General features: G+C 43.5%; 2 protein-coding genes across 10 annotated transcripts in view; one reads left to right on the forward strand and one right to left on the reverse strand.

Moving 5' to 3' along the window:
- SUPT3H (SPT3 homolog, SAGA and STAGA complex component) overlaps positions 1-19099 on the reverse strand; it is a gene marked incomplete at its 5' end in the record, with an annotated part of 232500 nt that extends 213401 nt beyond the window's left edge. The window contains one exon of the mRNA XM_079970024.1: positions 19021-19099. The remainder of the gene's footprint in view (positions 1-19020) is intronic.
- RUNX2 (RUNX family transcription factor 2) overlaps positions 1-22676 on the forward strand; it is a gene marked incomplete at its 5' end in the record, with an annotated part of 221422 nt that overhangs the window by 41372 nt on the left and 157374 nt on the right. The gene's annotated exons all lie outside the window — the stretch shown is intronic.

Below are 22676 nucleotides of genomic sequence, written 5' to 3' on the forward strand. Positions count from 1 at the left end.
TAAGCAGGCGCGTGAAACCCAGCGAGTCACCTCTCTATACATGTGCACATAATGATGATGAACAAAAAGAAAGAGAGAATGCTGAACGCTCCAACTGCTACCAGCTAGCAACGTTTTTTCTATGGCCCCGTTATTACGCTTATAAGCTAAGTAGGTGTAGAACACTTTATTTAGATGAACCCTGCACCTCATTAGACCACCCTGTACCGTTTAAAATAATTACTTCCCCAGCTAAGATCTGTTAGATGGCTTAGATAATTAACTTCTTTACACATCAAAGTCTGATCATATGCATGTCCCATTTCCTTTCTTCCGGACATTAAAAAAATCTCAGCCAAAAGCAGAAGCACTCAAATCAATTTTCTCCAATAAATCCAACTAACATGAAATTCAAAACCTACTGTAATATTCAGTAGGTCAATGTACTGCCGTTGTTTTTGCTTTGAATTTAAATGCAGCTGCATGCCATATTCTACAAAATGAATTCAGATGTTCAGATGGAGATGCAGATTATTTCAACATGCTGTAGTTTATACATGAACCCCCATAAGAAGATGATAATATTTGATTAACACTATTTAAAACAAGTAATTATGAGGTTCTAGCTAAATCTACGTAATATTTGCCAAATTCCTTTCTTCTGAAGGAAAGTCTGGTATGCATAAAAATAATTTAAAATGAAATGAAAAACATAACATTTAATTTAAAAAAGCTTTCATTTATAGTCATCTGTATGAAAGCTATCATACTTTCTCTGTAATCTGTTATTTTGCACACTGAATGCTGAGCAGCTTCCACTCCAGCCCAGGTCAGCATATATCAGGGTGAGTGGTACTGAATCTTATTTAGCGTTACTTAAGAAAGTGAGGTTCCTTAGCACCACACAGCAAAGGCAGTGGGCCCATTCTAGTGGTTAACCACTTCCACATTCTATCTGCATCCATGGTGGCATTACAGATGGAAAATAATCTCCTTAAGTGATTGTGTGAATGCATATACATTAGGAGACGTAAGTATTACCAATGCCAACCATTTTCAAAGATGTTATTTATAGTAAAGAAATGTGAAAGGATCAGTGTTTAAGATGGAAGAAACCTTGGCAGAGACCCTCTGGGTTATTTACCTGCTTGTAAGCAGGCAATAATGCTGCTGTTCAAAGCAGAGGATATCTTCAACTTATGCAAGCTCTCTCCAATTAATCTGGAAGAAATGTGAAGCAAAACATAGGATAGTAATAAAGCGCATCCTAGGAAAGAATGATTCCTTACTAAATTCCTTGACATTCAGCACTTACACTAATTATACCAAGTGGCGTATTCCACCTTTTCCAAAACACAAATAGTAGTACAGTGGTACCTCTGGATGCGAACAGGATCCGTTCTGGAGCCCCGTTCACATCCTGAAGCGAACGCAACCTGCGTCTGCACGTCTTCACTTGCGTGAGTCACAATTTGGCGCTTCCGTGCATTCGCGTGACGTCATTTTGAGCGACTGCACATGCGGTGAAACCCAGAAGTAACGTGTTCCGTTACTTCTGGGTCGCCGTGGAGCACAACCCGGAAAAGCTCAACCCAAAGCTACTTCAACCCAAGGTATGACTGTAGTGGTGATAGTAGTAATAGTAGTAGTACTCCTGGACTGCTCCTGTTGTTGTTGTTTAGTCGTTTAGTCGTGTCCGACTCTTCGTGACCCCATGGACCAGAGCACGCCAGGCACTTTATTATGGGGCAATAAAATGCCATTGCCCCATTGATCCTTACCATTAACACTTGCCACAATAGGTATGTCTTACATTTTGTAATGTTTGATGTTTTATCGTGTTTTTAATATTCTGTTAGGAGCAGCCCTGCTTGGCATAGTTTATAACTTCTCTGAATAACTCAGTTATATACCTTTTGCACTCAACCTCAAATCTACTCAGAAACTTCAGTTGAATAATAATTAAAAAAATGGTAAAGGACCCCTGACCATTAGGTCCAGTCATGACCGACTCTGGGGTTGCGGCGCTCATCTCGCTTTACTGGCCGAGGGAGCCCACGTACAGCTTCCGGGTCACGTGGCCAGCATGACTAAGCCGCTCTTGGCGAGCCAGAGCAGCACACAGAAACGCCGTTTACCTTCCCGCCGGAGTGGAACCTATTTATATACTTGCACTTTGACCTGCTTTCAAACTGCACAGATTAGTACACTACTATTTGTGGTATGGCAAGGAAGTCTACTATTCAAGGTGATGGGTAGGTGAGAAAATCCATAGCAATGGTGGTTTCTTATACAGCTATAGTCAGTGCTTTTTTAAAAAGAAAAGAAAGGCACAGATACTCACCATAAAATTGTTACAGCAAGTGCCACACTTTTGACATTTGGGGGGGGGGAAGGTGCCGGTGCTGCATACCATTGAGTACCCCCAGAAAAAAAGCACTGGCTATAACCCGTCTTCCTCCCTCTTTTTGCCAGAACAATTTAGGTAAAGGTCTGACCCTGCTGATTATCTGCCTTCCTCAGCAACACACTTCTTGAGTTGTATCCAACCAAGCTGTTCTGTTAGCACAAGGACTTTTGCCTCTACAGCAGATCTTTCTTCCCGCAACCCCAATCTTCTCCAGATCGATGGGGGAAACCCCCTAACAGATTTTGGGGGTGTGGGCAAGGAGTGCATGAGAAGAGAAGAAGTCCTGATGCACAAGTGGAACAAGTCCTTGACTTCACTGGATAGAAACCCCTTGTGTCTGGCATAGGCAAGTTTTCGCAATGCCATTTCCCAGATCGAAATGAGCACGTTTTGCCTTCAGCTGCCCAAAAGCTCTTCACAGGCATTCTGGAACAATGAAAACAGCAGCTGAAGCTGTTTTCCACAGAGGTGCAAAAAACCTATAGGCAGACATGAGCTGCAACCAAAGGTTGCACTCCTGGTCAGTGCTTCACAGACATGATCTTGACCAACGTGCCTTGGAGTTTCATAACCCATGAAGAGACCTGGGACCTGAAAACAACAACAAATTCAAAAACAGAAGTAATCTGCTCTGTACCTGCTTCACGTTTGATTGTGAAAGAGTAGCTAGAGGACTGAGATGCATTTGGAGACTGAGAAAACAAGGCTACGGGCTTAATGAAATAGATAAAAGTTTTCAGATAGAGATCAGGTTTTTTAATTACTGCCATTGTAACCTCTGTATACTGATACATGCTTTTTAACCTGGGTGCATCGTGGGTCTTTGATTACAGGGAACCACTAGCCAGAGCAGGACCAGTGGTGAGGAAGGGGTGCTTAGGGAACTACCAGGGAGAGAACTGCTTTGGGCTTCCATCTCCTCATCACTGCTCTCTAGGACATAGCAGCTTATGAAGATGGAGCAGAGACTATCACCATAGCTCATCAAACTAGCTTGTGTAAACCTTAGTTTCAAAAATATGCTTCAACCCACATTCTCTTATTTTAGTTAGCTAGATGGTCAGAAGTCATGCCTTGTCAACATGGATGTTATGATAGTTAAGAGCATAAAAACATGGCTTGATGCCATATCTGAATTAAATCAATATGTGACATAGATGTATGTGTGAATCAACTCAAGTTCCCTTACAAACCATCACAACAGGAAATGTGTACAGGAACCACAGGAAATACCGTTATTTTCTCATTACAATAAAACAGAATGTTGTAGAGAGATTCCAATTTTGCTGCTCCTTGTGTTTCTATTCTTCAAGACTTGCAAGGGAGGGTGATTAATACTCTACTATTATATAAGCAAAACCAACAAATCTTGCTTGCTTTTCTATTTAAGAAGTGCCATAAGGAATCCATGACCCTGGATACATTGCAGAGACTTTAAGTTCATAAATTTTGATGCTCATCCTTCTTTACAACCTATTGTCACTCACTCATTATAAGGAAGAAGCAGGATTTTTACTATTTGCTAATGCAAATAGTTTTCTCCATTAAGAAAACACTGCAAAACAAGTCATTTTCCCTGATGTCCACTATAGAATGCTTATCTATGGAAGGAAGTTTTGTACACATGAGGTCTCCTCCCAAATGTAGCCCCTCCAGAATAGTATGAGATGTGATACAGGCTGGGCTACGGAGGGAGGGGAAAGAGGCAAAACTTAGAAAAGTTATTCCACGTGTACAAGAGCAGGTCTGTATCCAAGTCATTATATTTGATATTGTTATTTTGGCAGGAACAGCATAATTAATGGCCAGCGCTTAAAGTGTAAGAACTCATGTGAGGTGACCAGCTCAATTTGCAGACTGGGTGTGCCATCAAGGACAGACAGCCCTCTGAGCCATTTTCTTGCAAAGATCTCACTGAAATGAATGCAAACTTAGCAAAGCGTCAGGCTCTTCTGCAGCTCCCATGTCTTCCAAGAAGCCAAGGTGTGTGGCAAGAGAATAGCCTAGTACACTAAACTGCAGAAAGTTCATGCCTCCAGTAGTCCAAACCCACGACTCAAGAAGCAACAACACTATGCCACTGTAATATTTGCATCGGTAGCCTCACGGCCGGATGAGTACCGTGTGCTCTCTGTCCTTGGGCCCGGCAGGCGCAAGCTCCAGCTGCCGCAGGGTGGCTGGCAGCATGGGACACCACTGCTAAGAAATCTGCCCCAGCTGCCCATGTGCTATCGGGACAAGTTCAAGGCTCCTGCGTTGACACACAAAGCTCGGAACAACTTGGTTACTTTAAAGACCCCCTGAGCCCTCAGAGCAGGTATTAGAGGTGTGCTGCTGTTAGCTGTCCCCTGCACTACAGAAGTTCAACTGGCCTCCATTGGAAGTTGGGCATTTAGTGTCACGGTCCCAAGCTGAGACAGACTGTTCCAGCAGAGATTGGGCAAGGCATTCTTGCTTTTTTATTTTCAGTGGCATCTGTGGAAGAGTGGGGTTTTTTAAATGCCAGCAGGCCTTTGCAGTTGTTGAAACTGATTAGCCGGTCACTTTAATGATTATCTGCATTGTTTTGATAGTGTTTTATTGTTGTATACCACCCCTATATTTTATGTTATGGGAGTATAGAAATAATTTTATAAATAGAATATAGTGTGTGTGTGTGTGTGTGTGTGTGTAAATAAAACATATACACAGGCTTCTGCAGATTCATTTCTGGCACTGCGCATTGTATCGTGGTTCCACAGATTGCAAGCTACTGCCCTGATGTTGCAGCCAACATTAGGAAAGCTGTGCTGGGGGTGGAGATGTAATATTGTAATAACTTTACAGAAAAAAATAGAGGTAAATAAGGACATTCTGATTTAGGGTGAATTATGCTTTGTATGTAGAAATTCTGAGGCAGCTCAATTTGACACAAATAACTTAAAAAGGAGCAGCAGGAGAAGAATATTTGTGGCTGGCTGGGGTACGGATAAGTAGTGAAAGCCTAGCAGTGAAAAATGGCAATATGTCAAATTATGTCATTTCTTATGCTTGCCCAAGAATCTTATGGGCTTTTTAAACTTTATTGGATACTTCACTAAAACAGCAGAATCAGCATAATTTGACTGCAGAAGCAATCAAAATCACATCAACATCTACTTGAACTTCTGAAATCATGTTGACACATTTGTGAACATACTGAATTGTATCAGCACAGCTAATCTGGAGTCTCATGGTGAAGCTCTCTCTAAGAATATAAGATTCTCTATCATTATAGCAAGAGACGGTTCTTTTCAAGAGAACACTGTTTTCTGTACTCACAACAGAAATCAGATCTCACTAACAGTAAGTCCAGGAAAAGTATTCTACATGCCTAGATGCCCTTGGAAACCTAAGGTGATAATCCAATGCAGGGTTGAATAAATATTCCCAGTTCTCAGGTACCAGTAATACCTACATCTTCCAAGTGCTTGAGAGTTTCTTAGCCATGGCCACAGTGAACCATTTCAGGTTGTCCAATGAATTCCATCCTCGGACTGTCTAACAAAATTAATTCTACTGATCAGAACCTGTGCCATTCAGCACCTATCTAAACATAACTGCACTCCAAATCAAGTCATCTTTGCAAACCACACAAATTGCATTTGTGGCTCAATATAGAGAAGCATCATATTACAAGGTCAGTAGATATGAGGGCATTCATAGTAAGTTAACAACATGCCTGAAAAACTAAATAATGTTGTTTGGGCTTGTAAGTTGACTAAATTGAATTCACAGAAGAACAGTAATTACTGAGAAAGTTCAAGAGCAGCACAGAAAGTTGTGATTTGCAGACGTTTTAACAGTTACAGCTGTCATACGGGTGGAAGTTAGTGAAAGGCACTCTGGCACTCCTAGACACCGAGACAACTTGGGCCCCCAGTGACAAACCTGGAAATCTATGAAACTGAACATGGAAGATCATTGAGAGCATTTGTGTAAAAATAAATAATCACTGTGTGGTGGTGTGCTAGAGTGCCAAGCCAGGCAGAAGCCCCGGGTAATTCCCTCCTAGATCATGTGACCAAACTTTCCAAGGGGAGAGATATAGTAGTCATGAGAGACTTCAGTAACCCTGATATTAGAATTACCATATTTTTCTGTGCAGTGGACGAAGTTTTTTGTCAGAAAAATCATGTAAAAAAACTGGGATTGTCCAATACACGGATAGTGGGGGGGGGGGGCTGCTGTGCGCAGGGAGTGATCTGGTGGCGCTGGCTGGTGGTGCGCAACTTCCATTGATGCTGCTGCACGAGGGAAACACTCCCTCTACCTGCGTGTGGGAAATGATCTAGGGAGTGTTTCCTGCCCGCAGCTAGGGGGGGGGGGGAGAGGCTCAACAACTTTGGGCAATCTCCCCTCATCTTCTTAAAATTGAGTCCCCCAAAATAGGAGGGGTCTTATACATGGGGGCATCTAATAGACGGAAAATTATGGTAGTTTAGAATTCATAGAATTCTGCTAAGAATGGAAGGTCAAATATATCCCTGATTTGCCTTGCTGACAATTTTGTCTAGGAGGTGGAAAGAGAAACAAAAGGATCTGGCAAGTAAGGCAGGGGCTCTGAAGTATATGCAAGCAAGTAGAGGACAGAATAATCCCTTGCTTAAACTGAATAAAGTTATTTAGGCTTGGAAAGCAAGTCAAATATTGTCAACTCTTATTTGACCCCAGTCAAACATTTAATGAATACTTCTGTGTGTCATTATGGTGTCATTACCTTAGTGCTAGTTATCTCCTAGCTCTGCAGCAATTGGGGCAAAACAAGCAGTGAAGCAAAGTACTATAATTTTAAGGTAAAGGTAAAGGTACCCCTGCCCGTACGGGCCAGTCTTGACAGACTCTGGGGTTGTGCGCCCATCTCACTTAAGAGGCCAGGGGCCAGCGCTGTCCGGAGACACTTCCGGGTCACGTGGCCAGCGTGACATCGCTGCTCTGGCCAGAGCCAGAGCCAGAGCCGCACACGGAAACGCCGTTTACCTTCCCGCTGGTAAGCGGTCCCTATTTATCTACTTGCACCCGGAGGTGCTTTCGAACTGCTAGGTTGGCAGGCGCTGGGACCGAGCAGCGGGAGCGCACCCCGCCGCAGGGATTCGAACCGCCGACCTTTCGATCGGCAAGCCCTAGGCGCTGAGGCTTTAACCCACAGCGCCACCTGCGTCCCACTATAATTTTAGACTTCTCCAAACAGAGGCAAAAGTCTAGCAGGCCAGACTAGGACCAGGAAGACAGGCCTAGGTTCGAATTCTCACCTGACCATAAGGCTCAATGGCAACATTGGGCCAGTCGCATACTGTCAGCCTCGGAACAACTCCATGAGTAGATTAATATAAAATGTTGCTGGACTACAACTCCCATCATCCCCAACCACCAGTCCTGCTAGCAAGGGATGATGGGAGTTGTAGTCAAACAACATTTGGGGACCCCAAGGTGGAGAAAGGCTGATGTGTATTATGCTAAGTTCCTTGGGGGGGGGAGCAAAATAATTTACTGTCATAAATAGCACAAGCATCAATTATGTTGGTAATATTCTGTAGCTCTCAAAAGGTTATTGTTTTTAAAATACTTGACCATTTTGTGACAATATTTGGCCCAAATCTTTTTTGACTAGTCCAGTTCTCAACCTAGAATTATGCTGCTATGATCATAACCAAATGAACTGTGGTGTTTTCATGATCATTTGGTGGAATATGTCACTCCAAAACAATTAAGCTTCTGAGGAACAGTTGAGGGAGTTGGGTATATTTCGCCCGAAAACATATCTTGGGCCTGAGAGGGAATAAGCCATGCATCTTCAAATATCTTAAGGGCTGCCAGATGGAAGATGGAGCAAGCTTGTTTTCACCTGCTCTGGAAGGTAGGACTTGAACCAATGGCTTCAGGTTACAAGAAAGGAGATTCAGACTAAAGGCTAAGAACAGCTTTCTGAGGGTGATAACTGCTTGGCCGGGAACGGTCTCCCTCGGGAGGTGGTGGACTCTCCTTCCTTGGAGGCTTTTAAGCAGAGGTTGGATGACCATCTGTCAATGGATGTTTTAGCTGAGATTCCTGCATTGTAGGGTTTGGACTAGATGGAGTCCCTTCCAGGAGTCCCTAGATGGACTGGATGGGGTCCTTCCAACTCTACCATTCTGTAATTCACACTGAACAGATTGCTGCCTGAGGCGATCACCCTCTTGCCAGCAGAAGAGAGCACAAGTGGAAGCAGAGGTCTAACTAGTTCCCTCCCCACCCCTCTGTGTGCATTACGTTTCTCAATAGCCTCCAACATTCCACTCAATTAATTTCTGGGGGATTATCACACTTCTTGGGTTTGGCCTCGTGCCTTAATGTTGCCCTTGGGGTGCATATAATCACAGGGAATGCAGTGTCTAGCATGTCTTATTGCTTTAGGAGCTCATGCAGAAATGTCATTAGCCCCTAACTTTCAACCGTGCCTAAGATTATTATGCAAATATAATTGCTAAAACATATACGTTTATTAAATTGCACACTGCTCCATGTTAACATGTAGTTAATTGACTAATCACATTTCAGACACTTCCTCTGCGTTTAGTAAGCCCACAAAAGTCATTCTTCAAGCTTCTGACACTGACACTGATCTGAAACGAGGCTGGCAACCCTTAGAAAAAAATTTTGAGCAACAGGGGGGGAAAGTAAGAGAATCTTAAAAGCCGGCCAATAAATCACCCAGTCAAAAAACAAGTGCAGCAAATGCAAAGATTGATTACGTGAATCGGGACCATTGTTGAAAAAAGTATGCAATAAATTCCAAGGGGAGGTTTATAAATGTTTTGTAAAAGTACTATATTATTATGACTTATGGTATTAAGAAGAATGCTCAAAACAGGAAGCAAGAGAACCTCTTGGGGGTGGGGTGGGGGTAGGGAGGAATTCCAAACAAGGTATTCCATAAAACACCTCATCAACTACATTCACTGACCAGTTCCATTTAACTTTAAGTTGCAAACCATCTAGTAAGTTCAATCTTGGAAACATTCTGAAATTAACAATGCACCCTTAATATTTCAACGTTTTGCCTTAACACATTCTCAAATGTTTCCTTCTGGAATGCCAAATGCTTTACACATATGCAGTGTGATTTTTGTTAAAGAATGTGTGGGTTTTATGTACTGAATGTAGTCCCAGATATACACAAACTACTGGGTGAAATCGAAGGAGCTGGGGTAAGAGTATGTAATTTCTAAATTCCTCCCAAATGTTCCCCATTTCACACACAATGGTGGTAACAACAAAGCCTTATGAATTTAGCTTTTGCAGCCTATGCATTTGCATGAAGTGATATAATCAGTTGGCAAATACCCACACATGGCATGTACTAGGGACTGCTAATCGTCAGTTCAGAGGGAAATGAAATGCAAAGAAGTACGGATGTCATTAATTGGTTGTTAATGAACAATGGTGCTGGGAACACTGGCATCCTGGCAGGACAAGCCAATTAACACATATAGTGCGATAATAATCCATGAACCCAGAACGGATAGCATTGAACGCCTCTTCATGTAAGCCTCCCTTTGAAATTATTCCATTCCAATATGGTCACCTTAAGATCAGTTACAGTGCCCTGCAAAGTTAAAATGTCCCTCATTTGTTTTTCAGTATTGCCAGTACTGATATCAGATCTCTGTCCATTTTTTATTCTGCACAGAGACTGCCTGTTTGTCCTATATAGAATGCAGAAAAGTATTGCTGGTAGATTATGGCTTATGTCATGCTGGAAGAGGAGCAGGTGCAATATCCTCTCATGTTGTGGGGGAATTATTAGGTCCTGCCATGAGGGCAGAGTCTGCATCTGGGTCTGCCACAGAGTCTGGGCCAAACTGAAGCAGAGGAACTGCTACTACAGACACAGATTTGACCCTACTCTTTGTGGACTGAATCATCACTGTGGACTGAATCATCACTGTGGACTGAATCATCACTGTGGATGTTTACCACTCTACACATGTTAATTTGGCAGCCCTGCAGACTGGCGGGGTTCTTGCACAGGTATTCTGCAACATGTCACTGCCTGAATGACGTAGAGTTGTAGCACTAGAATGAACCCCAAGGTCCATTACAGCCCCCTGCAATGCAGGAATCTCAGCTAAATCATCCACAGCAGATGGCCATCCAACCCCTGCTTAAAAACCTCCAAGGAAGGAAAGTCCACAATCTCCCACTGTCAAACAACTCTTACTGTCAGAAAGTTCTCTTTGATGTTTAGTCGGAATCTCCTTTCTTGTAACTTGAACTGGTTTGAGTCCTACCCTCCAGAGGAGAAAACAAGCTTGCTCCAACTTCCATGGGACAGCCCTTCAGATATTTGAAGGTGGCTATCATATCCCCTCTTCATCTTGTTATTCATGCCTCTCCATGTGCATTAGTGGGGGGTTTATACCGGGTCACCCAAACATCATTTTGCTTTATTAGCTGTTCTACAATGCTTCCCAAATGCTTCCAGCATGATGGCTGTCCAGAGAGGCCCTCTTGCCTATATCACGAGCGCCAGTGTGCTGCAGTGGCTAGAGGGCTGGACAGGGATGAAGGAGGCCAGGTTTCAAATCTTTCGGCCTAGTCTAGTCTACCCCACTGGGTTTGTTGAGAGGATAGAAAGAGTGGGGAGGAGGAAAACCATGAATGCCACTTTAAGTGTCTTTCATAAAAGGTGGGGTATAAATGTAATAACTAAATATAGTGCAACAAAAGCAGGTCAAATGCCCCTGCTCCAGAACATTTGTGAAATTTGCAGAATTTCAGCAGGAAGCAAGAAGACATGCACCAAGTAGAAATGAAACAGTATACTCACCCAAAACTGTTTTTAGACACAAGCCATATTGAAAGTGGGGTGCATATAACACCTCAATACCGATGGACTTCCGGTCGGCGCCAGCGCTTAATGGCGGTCCGAGCCTCGAGCTCCGAGGCAGGACTGCTCCGTTAGTTCGGGTCCCACCCGCTACGGCAAGCGGGGGACCCCTAAAATCACAGGCGCGGAGCCTGTGAACAAAGGAGATTCGGTGGGCACCTTTTGCGCCCCCCGGCACTGTGAGGGAGCCTTTTTAAAGGCTTCTGAGCGGCATCGGGGTAAGCGCGGTGCTGAGAGTCGTCACCCAGCTAGCGGAGTGAAGCCGCGTCGCCATGAGCGGAGAGCGCCGATTCCTTCCTGTAATTGGAATTTGACCACAACACCCGTGAGTAAGATTGGAAAAGTAACGGGACTTTTAAAAAATAAAATTGGCTGAAAACGGGAAAGGCAAAAATTAAGGAAGTCTGCCTCCCCGGAACTGCAGAAGGAATAAAGCAACGAAAATCAAGCTGCACTTAAAGGGAACCTTTCTAATTTTTTTAAGCTGTCAAACTGACATCGGACTTAAAACCTCCCCCCAGACTGGCAGGAGAAGGGGGGAAGGGATTGGAACGTTGTTAATCTGCTGGAAAATTAATGGAAAATTAAGACCTTCCATTGCCAAATCCCCTGGGGTCGGGCTGCCCAAACAAGACACCTGGGACGTAGTCTGTCAAACTTTGAGAAGTGGGGACTTGTTTGCAAAAAAGTTATCGGACCTTAGATGTACTTTGCTGCATTTTGGCCACATAGAAAAATAGAGACTTTACAATTTGGACATTGGAAACTTTTGGCTACTGTTATACTCCCTTGCTTCTTTGTTGTTTTTCCATCTTTGCCATTTGGATACAATTGAATGCTCCCTCTAGAGGGCTCTATCTGAAACTGTTGCACTTGAAAAAGTAACAGTGGGATTTTCCACTTGGGAATCAACTCTGTGAAAACGACCTTGAGGATATGAGTGCCCCTACAGAAGAGATAGTAACAAGGCAGAAAGCAAAACAATCTCACAAGAAAAGGGCCTCTATATCAGGAACTGCAGCTGTGCAGGAAAAAACACCAGCTTCTATGGATCCTATGACTCAGGCTCTACTTAAAATAAATCAATCCCTGGAAGCATTGACAAAACTTTCGACAGAGAACTCTAAAAAATTAACAGAGTTGACAACAAGGTTGGATGTGAATACGGCTAGTGTCGCATCGAACACAGATTCTATAAATAGATTAATTCAGGAAAATTCAGAAACACGAAAGATCGCAGAAAGTGCAAAAATAACAGCTGAAGAGACAAGGGAAAAATTTGGGCCTATTATTAAAAAAGTGAATGAGCATGATGCAGCCCTCTCCTTACTGGAACTTCAACGTAAAGAGAAGAATTTAAAATTTAGATTGGTGCCTGAAGTGGAAGGGGACAACCTTGTGAAATTTCTCACAGAGAACATCATAACTTTTTGGCGGGAGGAATGGGAGGAAGATGAGGAACTTGAGATAATCTCAGCCTTTCGACTGGGTAGAAGGCAGGACAAAAAACCAAGGGATTGCCTAATTACATTGAGATCAAAAGAAGAAAGAGATAGAATACTGAATTTGCATTACCAAAAGGCACTGGTGATCCAAAATTGTCAGATACAGATTTTTAAGGACATTCCTAAATACATTTTAGAGGTGAGAACATATTACAAGAGTTTAGTAGACCTGCTGAAGAAAAACACCATACCATTCAGATGGGAATTTCCACAAGGATTGTCCTTTAACTTCAATGGAAGGAAGATTAAAATAAAAACAATTCAGGACAAAGAACTATTTCTAGAGAAGTATCTGGAGGATTTGCAGAAAGGAACCGTGGAGGAGAGGGAACCACCCGATATAGCAAATTTGTCATTTGGACTTTCATTACCACCATCGGAGGAAGAGCAGAAGCTTGGAGCAGTTGGAGGAACAGCTACTTAAATACAAAATGTCTCTGCAACTCCTTAGTTGGAACTGTAATGGTTTGAACCTTCCTCGGAAAAGAAGACAGGTTTTTCACATTTTGAAGAAAGAACAATTAGACATAATATGTTTGCAAGAAACCCATATTGCCAGGATACACAGGAAATTATTAATAAATAAGAGACTCGGTCAAGAATTCATCTCATCAGACAAAGTAAAGAAAAGAGGTGTGGTGATCTATGCAAAGGAAAAGTTGGCTCCAAAATTGATATTTAAAGATGAACAAGGAAGATACCTGGCAATTGAAATACAAATTCAAGGAGAAAAGATATTAATTGTGGGAGTTTATGCCCCAAATGAAGGGAAGGCTGAATTCTTTAGGAAGTTGCATGAGACATTAGTTGACTTTTTAGATTATAAAATCCTAATGATGGGAGATATGAACGGAGTTGTCTCAACAAACATGGATAAAGCACAGAGACAAGTGATCTCGAAAGAAGGGAGACTACCAAGGATCTTTTTTGAAATGACTGAAACAATGGACTTGATTGACATTTGGAGAACAAAGAATCCTCTAGAGAGAGAGGGAACTTTCTTCTCAGAAGCAAAAATGACATGGACAAGAATAGACCAAATTTGGATTTCTAGCAGTCTGGCGTCAAGAACAAAAAAAGTAGAAATCTGCCCAAAAACGTGCTCCGACCACAACGCGGTCAAGATGGAGATGAAACTAACAACTACTGGTTCCTTTAGATGGAGAATGAATGACACCCTATTTAAGGACGAAGAGATCCACAAGAAGGCCCTTAAAACATTAAAAGATTATTTTGAGATCAACAGGAAAACAGATGTGGAAAAAAGAATAATTTGGGACGCAAGCAAAGCCGTGATGCGAGGTTTCCTAATTCAACAAAACTCTATTAAGAGGAAGCAACAAAATGAAAAGAAGGAAAAAATTTTAGAAAAAATAAAAGAAGGAGAGAAGAAGTTGAGGTCCAAACCAAAGTCTCATGAGATTTTGAGAGAAATAAAATTTCACCAGATGCAATATATGGAACTCATGAACCAACAAATAGAATGGAAGATAAAGCAAATGAGACAAAAAACTTTTGAATCAGCGGATAAATGTGGGAAACTTCTGTCATGGCAATTGAAAAAAAGGCAGAAAATGAATACGGTAACAAGTTTAGAAATGGATGGAAAGATTATCCACAAACCCAACGAGATCAACAATTGTTTTCAAAGCTTTTTTAAGAAATTGTATGCACAAGGGCCAACCAACGAGCAAGAAATAGAAGAATTCATCAGAAAATACGGTTTACCAAAAATCTCAGAACAAAGTAAAAGGATCTTAAACGAGGAAATAACAGAACAAGAAATAGAGGGTGCCATTCAAAATATGAAACTGGGAAAATCACCAGGACCAGATGGCCTGACGGCCAAATATTACAAAATGCTGAAAGAATGGTTGATACAACCATTGAAGGAAGTTTGCAATGAAATTTTGAAGGGGAAAAAGGCACCTGAATCGTGGAAAGAGGCTTTCATCTCACTTATACCGAAAACAGAGACTGAGAAGAACCAAGTTAAAAACTACCGCCCTATATCTTTACTTAATGTGGATTACAAAATTTTTGCAGACATTTTGGCAAAAAGATTGAAAAGAGTGTTGGCAGAAGAGATTCATAAGGACCAAACAGGCTTTCTCCCAGGTAGACATATGTCAGACAATGTGAGAAACATTATAGACATTTTGGAGCTGCTGGACGTTGACATTAATAGGAAAGCAGTTTTGATTTTTGTGGATGCGGAGAAAGCCTTTGACAACATTTGTTGGACATTTATGAAAAAGAATCTCCAAGGGATGGGGGTAGGTCAAGGTTTTGAAAACGGTATAGGTGCAATATATTCTCAACAAAAAGCCAAATTAATTGTAAATAACGTGGTAACAGAAGAAATACCTATAGAAAAAGGTACACGGCAAGGTTGCCCAATATCCCCTTTACTTTTTATATCAGTCCTGGAGGTTTTGTTAAACATGATCAGAAAGGACCAGTTGGTTAAAGGAGTTCAGGTCGGAGTTAGACATTATAAATTAAGAGCATTTGCAGATGATTTAGTATTGACCTTGCAACAGCCAGACACTAGCACTAAAAGAGTTTTAGAACTAATTGAAATATTTGGTCGAGTAGCAGGTTTTAAATTGAACAGACAAAAAACGAAAGTGTTGGAAAAAAATTTAACAATGGAAGAAAGAGAGAGTTTTCAGAATGAAACAGGCTTGGAAATAACAAAAAGGGTAAAATACCTAGGGGTAAACTTAACATCTAAGAATGTGAATTTATTTAAGGATAATTATGAAAAATGTTGGTCAGAAGTTAAAAAGGATCTGGAAATATGGTCAAGGCTGAAACTTTCCTTGTTAGGCCGAATCGCTACTATTAAGATGAATGTATTGCCTAGAATGCTGTTTTTATTCCAGACGCTGCAGATTGTGGACAAGATGGATTGTTTCAAGAAGTGGCAGAAAGATATATCAAAATTTGTCTGGCAGGGCAAAAAGCCCAGAATTAAATTTAAGATTTTAACTGATGCAAAGGATAGAGGGGGGTTTGCCCTGCCGGACTTAAGACTCTACTATGAATCAGCAGCTTTCTGCTGGTTGAAACACTGGCTACTTCTTGAGAATACTGACATTTTGGATCTGGAAGGGTATGACAATAGTTTTGGCTGGCATGCATATTTATGGTACGACAAGGTAAAGGTGTATAAAAGTTTTAAAAACCATATTGTAAGGAAAGCATTGTATAACGTTTGGATTAGATACAAAGATTTGTTGGAAAGCAAAACCCCTAGGTGGGTGTCACCAATGGAAGCTAGGGAAGTAAAAAAGCTTAATATGGATTCTAAATGGCCAAAATATCATGAGATTATAGAATACGATGGTGAAAGGGTGAAACTTCAGAGTTATGAGAAACTAAAACCTAAGGTTCGAGACTGGTTGCATTACCATCAGATAAATGAGACGTTTAAACAGGACAGGAAAATAGGATTTCAGAAAGAGAAGTCAAAATTAGAAACAGAATTGTTGGAACCCAATACTAAGAATTTATCAAGAATGTATAACTTGCTGTTAAAATGGAATACACAGGATGAAACGGTGAAATCAGCTATGATTAAATGGGCACAAGACATAGGTCATGATATTATGTTTGCTGACTGGGAACAGTTATGGACCACCGGTATTAAATTTACTGCATGTAATGCTTTAAAAGAAAATATTATGAAAATGATCTACCGGTGGTACATGACCCCAGTCAAGCTTGCAAAAATTTATCATCTGCCTAATAATAAGTGTTGGAAATGTAATGAGACTGAAGGCACTTTCTACCACCTTTGGTGGACCTGCCCAAAGGTTAAAGCTTTCTGGGAAATGATCTATAATGAAATTAAGAAGGTTCTTAAGTGGACTTTTCCTAAGAAACCAGAGGCTTTCCTCTTGGGTATGGTGGGCCAAGTGGTGTTAAGGAAGGATAGGACATTCTTTATGTATGCCACTACAGCAGCAAGAATTCTACTGGCAAAGTATTGGAAGACGCAAGAACTACCTACTCTGGAAGAATGGCAAACAAAGGTGATTGACTTTATGGGACTGGCTGAGATGACGGGCAGAATCCGGGACCAGGGGAAAGAGACAGTGGAAGAGGACTGGAAGAACTTCAAGATATATCTTAAAAATAATTGTAAAATTGAGGAATGTTAAGATGTCAGGGGGTAAGAAGTAAAGAATTGCAGCAGTAAACAAAAAAACTTAAGAAATATTTATGAAAAAGAACTAAGACAATGGACTTAAGGGTTGCTAAAGAATTTTAAACAAGGATGCAGGGATAGGGAGGTATGGGGAAGTCAAAGAAAAAAGGCTATGAACCGATGATTATGAAGTAATACTGTGTTACATTGTTCTTCATTTTATGTGTGGAAAATTAATAAAAATCATTATAAAAAAAAAAAAAAAAATATAACACCTCAATACCATTAGCATCAATAATCAGGAATGCAAATTTAAAAAGAGCACCTGGGGGGGGGGGCGGGCCTTGGCTTACCATGAGAGGATGTCTCTGTTACCAGCTGTAATGACCACAAATAATTATGTAATTATCAGGTCTGTACTTTTTCTTCATCTCGTTTCCCTGACCTCAATGTCTGCGGTTAACTCACAATTGTCTGTATATGTACTTTGACTGAGGATCACACTTCATGCATCTGTTGAAGTAGACCGTAGCCCACAAAAGCCTATGCCCTAATACTGACAAACAAATGCATCATACCCAAACAAAACATCTGCAATTTATATACTACACATGAAAAAATATAGTCACATTTGAAGTTTATCAAATAAGACATAGTAAGAGCCCATGGCTGTCAACGTTTCCCCTTTTTTAAGGGAAATTCCCTTATTCCAAATAGGATTCCTCGCAAGAAAAGGGAACAGTTGACAGCCTTGCAAGATCAATCAAAGGCCCGTCTGGCCCAGCCTCCTGTTCTCCCAGGGACCCCGTGGGATGCTTGGAAGCAGGACCTGAGCAGTTTTCCTTTCTCTCTTATAACACGACAACTCATGGATACTGAAGGAAGCAAAAGCTGAAAAATTCAGGACAGATAAAAGAAAGTTCTTCTTCACACAGCATAGTGTGAACTATGGAACTTGCTCCCCTGGGAGGCAGTGATGGCACTGGGAGGCAGGCAGGAAATGACCCCAGGACTGTGCGGTCTCTCCGTGACATTCAGATGTTATGGAGAAATAGAACTGAGTGTCCTCGGCATACTGGTGGCACATTGCCCTGAAACCCCAACTGGCATATATTAAATAGCTGCCCGGGGGCCAAGAGGTACTCTCCCGGTGCTACTCTCTGGACCTGAAGGTAGGATTGGAACCGCTTTAATACACTGTCCCCAGTCCATGGGTCCAGGATGGTGGATGGTCTTCCTCGAGTGCTGAAGCAGAAACCCAGAAGCCAGAAGCAGGAGCAAGGTCACACTCCCTGTGTGCTGCTCTATGCAGAGGTCATCCATCAGGGCAACAAGGGCGACTCAGGTCTGTGGCCCCAACTGAACCCAGGCTGGAATGGCTCTAAATAATCTGGGCCCTCCAACATGGCTCTCTCCACCCCAAAGGAGGTCTTGCCAGCCAAAGGGCCTGGAGCCGGTTTCCTTAGAAGCGGTTGTATCACGGCCTCTTTCAATGCGGCACGGATCACCCTCGCCCAGCAAAGCATTCAGGACCCTCTGGACCCAAGCCCACAGGCCAGGCGGGTCTGGGTCCAGGGCTGGCCAGGCACCGGGGCGCCAGCCCCTTGCTCTCCTCGGCTGGCTGCTTAAGGTGCTGCAGCAAGGAAACTGCTGGCACATCTGCAAAGCTACGCAGGATCGGATCGGGGGTGGTTCCGAGTGGGACGGGGGCATTTGGTGTTGAGATTCCTGCCTTGCAGGGGGTTGGCCTAGATGACCCTCGGGGTCCCTTCCAACTTTACAATTCTAGAGTTCTGTGATTCCGCGTGGAAACTTGTCCCACAAAAGTGAGGCTGGAACCCGAGCGAAGCTGCAGTGCGCTCCGGGGCCAGGCAGAGCTTCCGAGGGCCCTGGAGTCCCGTCCGCGGGGGAGGCTGGTTGCCGCCGGAGGAGGAGGAGGAGGAGCAGCTCTTCCGGCTCCGCCGAGACCCCGCCGCCCGCCCGCCCGCCCGCCTTCCCCTCTCGGGCTGCCCGCGCTGCTCCAGACCGGGCAGCCCGAGGAAGCCCCGGCGCCGCCGCCGCCTCGCCCTCCCTCCCCGCTGACCTCGCCGCCGCCTCAGGGGCGCCGCTCCGCCTCCTCGCCAACGCCGCCGCCGCCGCCGCTCCGCCTCCTGCTGCTGCCGCCCCGGACTCGCGGCTGGCGGGCGGGCCGGCCTGCTCCCACCCCGAGGGCGGGACGGGCGCCCGGCGGGAGGAGGCGCCGCTGGGCCGAGGGCGGGACGCGGCCAGACGAGGCCGCCATCTTCGCCCGGCCCGACCAGGCCGCCTCCCGCTCGCTCCCCGGCCCGCTCCCCGCCGCCGCCGCCCAACGAAGGCCGAGGAGCAGGAGGGAAGCAGCAGCCGAGCCGAGCTGCGCCCGTCGGGCCCGTGTTGCGCCTCCCCGCCCCGGGGTCCGCGGGGCAGAGCCCAAGGGGGAGTCTGGCCCAAGGGGGGGGCGCTGGGGGAGGCCGCCATGTTGGCCCCCCGAGAGGCTCCTTGGGTCGGGACCAGCACCACCCTCCTCAGTCCCGCGCTGGGGTCAGCCGGGCTCCATGCAGAACCCAAGGGGGCGGGCAGGAGACGCACCACTCGCTCGCTCCCCCCCATCCAATGGGGCTGAGGGCCTCCAGTTTAAATGGAACTGCTTCTCAACAAGACCCTTATTTGTGGGGAGGGAGGGGGCGATGGAGCACTGCAGCATCCAGTCTGCGCAGCACCTGGGCAGCCATCCTATTAGCTGGTGGCCAGGTCTTCACACGACTGACACAAGACAGTTCCAGCAGTGGAAACTATGTGCAGGTGGCGTCTGTTGTTTGGAGCTATGGTGACTCTTTGGAACTTTAAAATACAGGTACCATCCAGAACTGAACTCAGAAATCATGAAATTCAGCTCTTTGCGGCCTGTTCCAGTCAATAATCAGGTGGTGACATTTTGAAGCAGCTGTAGCTTCTGAGAATTTTTCAAGGGCACAAAGCCTGAACAAGGGGGTTGAACGAAAACACAAGGCAGGATTAGATTTGTTTTACAGCCCAAGCCTCTGTGTAAGTCCCTGTGTGTTCCAAGGGGGCTTCAGTCTCATTCAGTAAGGTTCTTGCTTTCTTACTACAGTAGTTGAGGGCTTCTGTAGCAAAAGAATGCTGTGTCTGCTGACCAAGCCTTATTAGGGTTTTCTAAACTTTACAGCATGTTTTTCTTCTTTCAATAATGTCAGCACCAAAAAAAGGCCATAAAAAAACCTTTCTCTCTTTGTAGGTCACCTTTAAGATACTTAGGTCATTATGAGCTGTCTCAGAATTTCCACACATTGGAGGGGCCCCAAACCATAATGTGCACCAAACTTCACATTAGGATAGGCCTGATTTACTCTGTCACTTGTTTTAACTTTCATGGCTCTTCAAAACATAGAAAATGGGAAAAGAAACTTTTTCTTCTTGCAGCACATCATTCACTAACATTTTAGTACTGCTGGACATTACTTGAACACAGAAACTAGATAGTAACAGTTCCTGTCTGAACAGAGGAATGGGAGAGTTTATAATCTAAAGTATATAACGAAAACACAATGGGAGCCTCCATAAATTCATCACACAAATCTCTAGCCTGTCAATAGGGTCATTAAATGAGCATGAAGCATAGCTGCTTGAGATGACTGTCGTCTGTTTGCACAAAAGGAAAACACTCCCATCAAGGGAGTTTGTATCGTTCTAGTCTCTTGCAGCAAATGGCACCTTATAACTAACATTGTTTATGTGGCAAACTTTCCTGGAGTTTGCACTTTTATGGGCGAGTTACTACTAATTTTGAAAAGAAAGGATTACAACTGTATAACACATGAAATTCTCCATGCTTGGGGAATGTGCCTGTGTAAAAGCCACAACCAATCTGGAGCCATTTGCAAAGAAACAATTATTTCCTCCTGCAAGGAAGTCAAAGCAAATGCCAACATAGAAAATCCACTTTCTCTGTTCAAGAAATTATGCCCTTCTTGCACCCAAATAGTTATCTTTGTTGATGGTTTGCAATAGAGGCAAATTCTTCTATGCTTAATATTGTTCTTCTCTTGGTAGCTTTCTTTGCTGTTACTAATACTTTGCTGTCACCATAGAAACAATTTAGGAGGAATGTTGGAATTACAGAGTTTTTCTGCATTCAATTTTATTTCATTTTCTGTCCAACTGTATAAATTATAGAAAAATGTTGCACATGTTAAATTGCAGGCTATATCAGTTACAAATGCTGTTTTATTTTGTGGTATAGATTTTCTCTCCTACAGGAATTCAGCTTTAACACATTTTTTGCTTAAAATGTAGCCCCCCAGAAGTGCATTGTATAGGAAACCTGCAATGAAAAAAAAATCATATGGGCACCCTACGAAATCAGCAGTTATGTAGCCACTGGTTTAGATTGTGGTAAAACTTCTTTTTGCAAGGCGGGGGCAGGGCTGTATTTCAACCTGACAGTGAAACAGAGAGAAGGCATAAGTACCAACAGTGGTGTCTCAAGGAGGCACTAAACACGGATTTAATGGTCCAATGCATTTCAAAGTTGGGACAGATGGTAAGCAGTGAAGAAGCACCAACAGGATTGGTTTCTCTGCTCCTCGGGTTCCATCCTGCTCTCAGCAGGATTTAACCTGCCATTCATCAGCTGATGAGTGAGGGTGAAGGTTAAAATCCTGCTGCTTTGACTTGGCTCACCAGTCCTCTGTGGGTGCAGACCAACACCGAACCCCTCCTCCTCCTCCTCCTCCTGCCAGCTGACATCACCACCATTGGGTGATAACAGCTGATTGACAGGTGGGCAAAGTTTTGGCGAAATGGCCTCATGGGTTGTACCCCCTTGGGGACCCAGGTGGACCAGCAGGCTGGAGGTTCCCCACTCCTGGTTTAAATAAGCTTAATACCAGTAAGCTATGGACCATAGATGTACTGCACAGTCATTTCTATCAAGGTATAATCCCAGGTGCCTTATATTTTCTGATTTGGGCACTACAAAGAAACCAGTGGGACCTGCAATAAAATGTTTCAGTGTAGCCTCACTTCCCAACATGAGTCCGTCTGTTTAGGATTTCAGCCAGGCCTCCAGGATACTCCATTCAATTCTACCAGTGGTTTGGGCAACATACAGTTTGTCACAGAATCGTTGGGTTGTGTGTACCAGATAAGTGCTACCACAGTTGGTAAAATCTCTGTGTCTTTACTGCTTGTTGTCAACAGGACTGCCAGAGAAGGGAGGGGGGGATTTTAAAAAGGTATCCTAGTGAGGAACTTTTTATATATATAATTTTGCTATTATTATATGCCACTTAGTAAAAACAAAATATCATTTACATTAAATAGCATAATATGCTTATTTTCAAATAGCAATGAAAATAGACTTTGAAACAAGCAGACCTAATAAAATTATAAAAATATGGATAAAATCATCAGTTTTAAAATCAGGTATATGTAATTAAACTGGGTAGACGTGTAATTATTTCAGAACGTCATTCACCATGGTCTTCACATGTGGGTGGTTGCAGCTGGTGAGGCTGGCAAGAGTCCAAAGTGCCTGTAGCTTGGGCAACATCTTAGCTGGAGAAGACAGTGGCCCAGTCCCAAGAGGGGGAATCTGAAAGAGGAGGTGACCTTCCTGGAGCCCATGGAGGAGGAGATATCCATGGAAAGGAAGGCTGAGTGGAGGAGAGAGAGTCTGCCTTGTGCAGTTGCCATGCTCTGGAG

Source organism: Podarcis cretensis (assembly GCF_951804945.1).
Source record: "Podarcis cretensis genome assembly, chromosome: 3".
In the NCBI taxonomy this organism is placed as follows: Eukaryota; Metazoa; Chordata; class Lepidosauria; order Squamata; family Lacertidae; genus Podarcis; species Podarcis cretensis.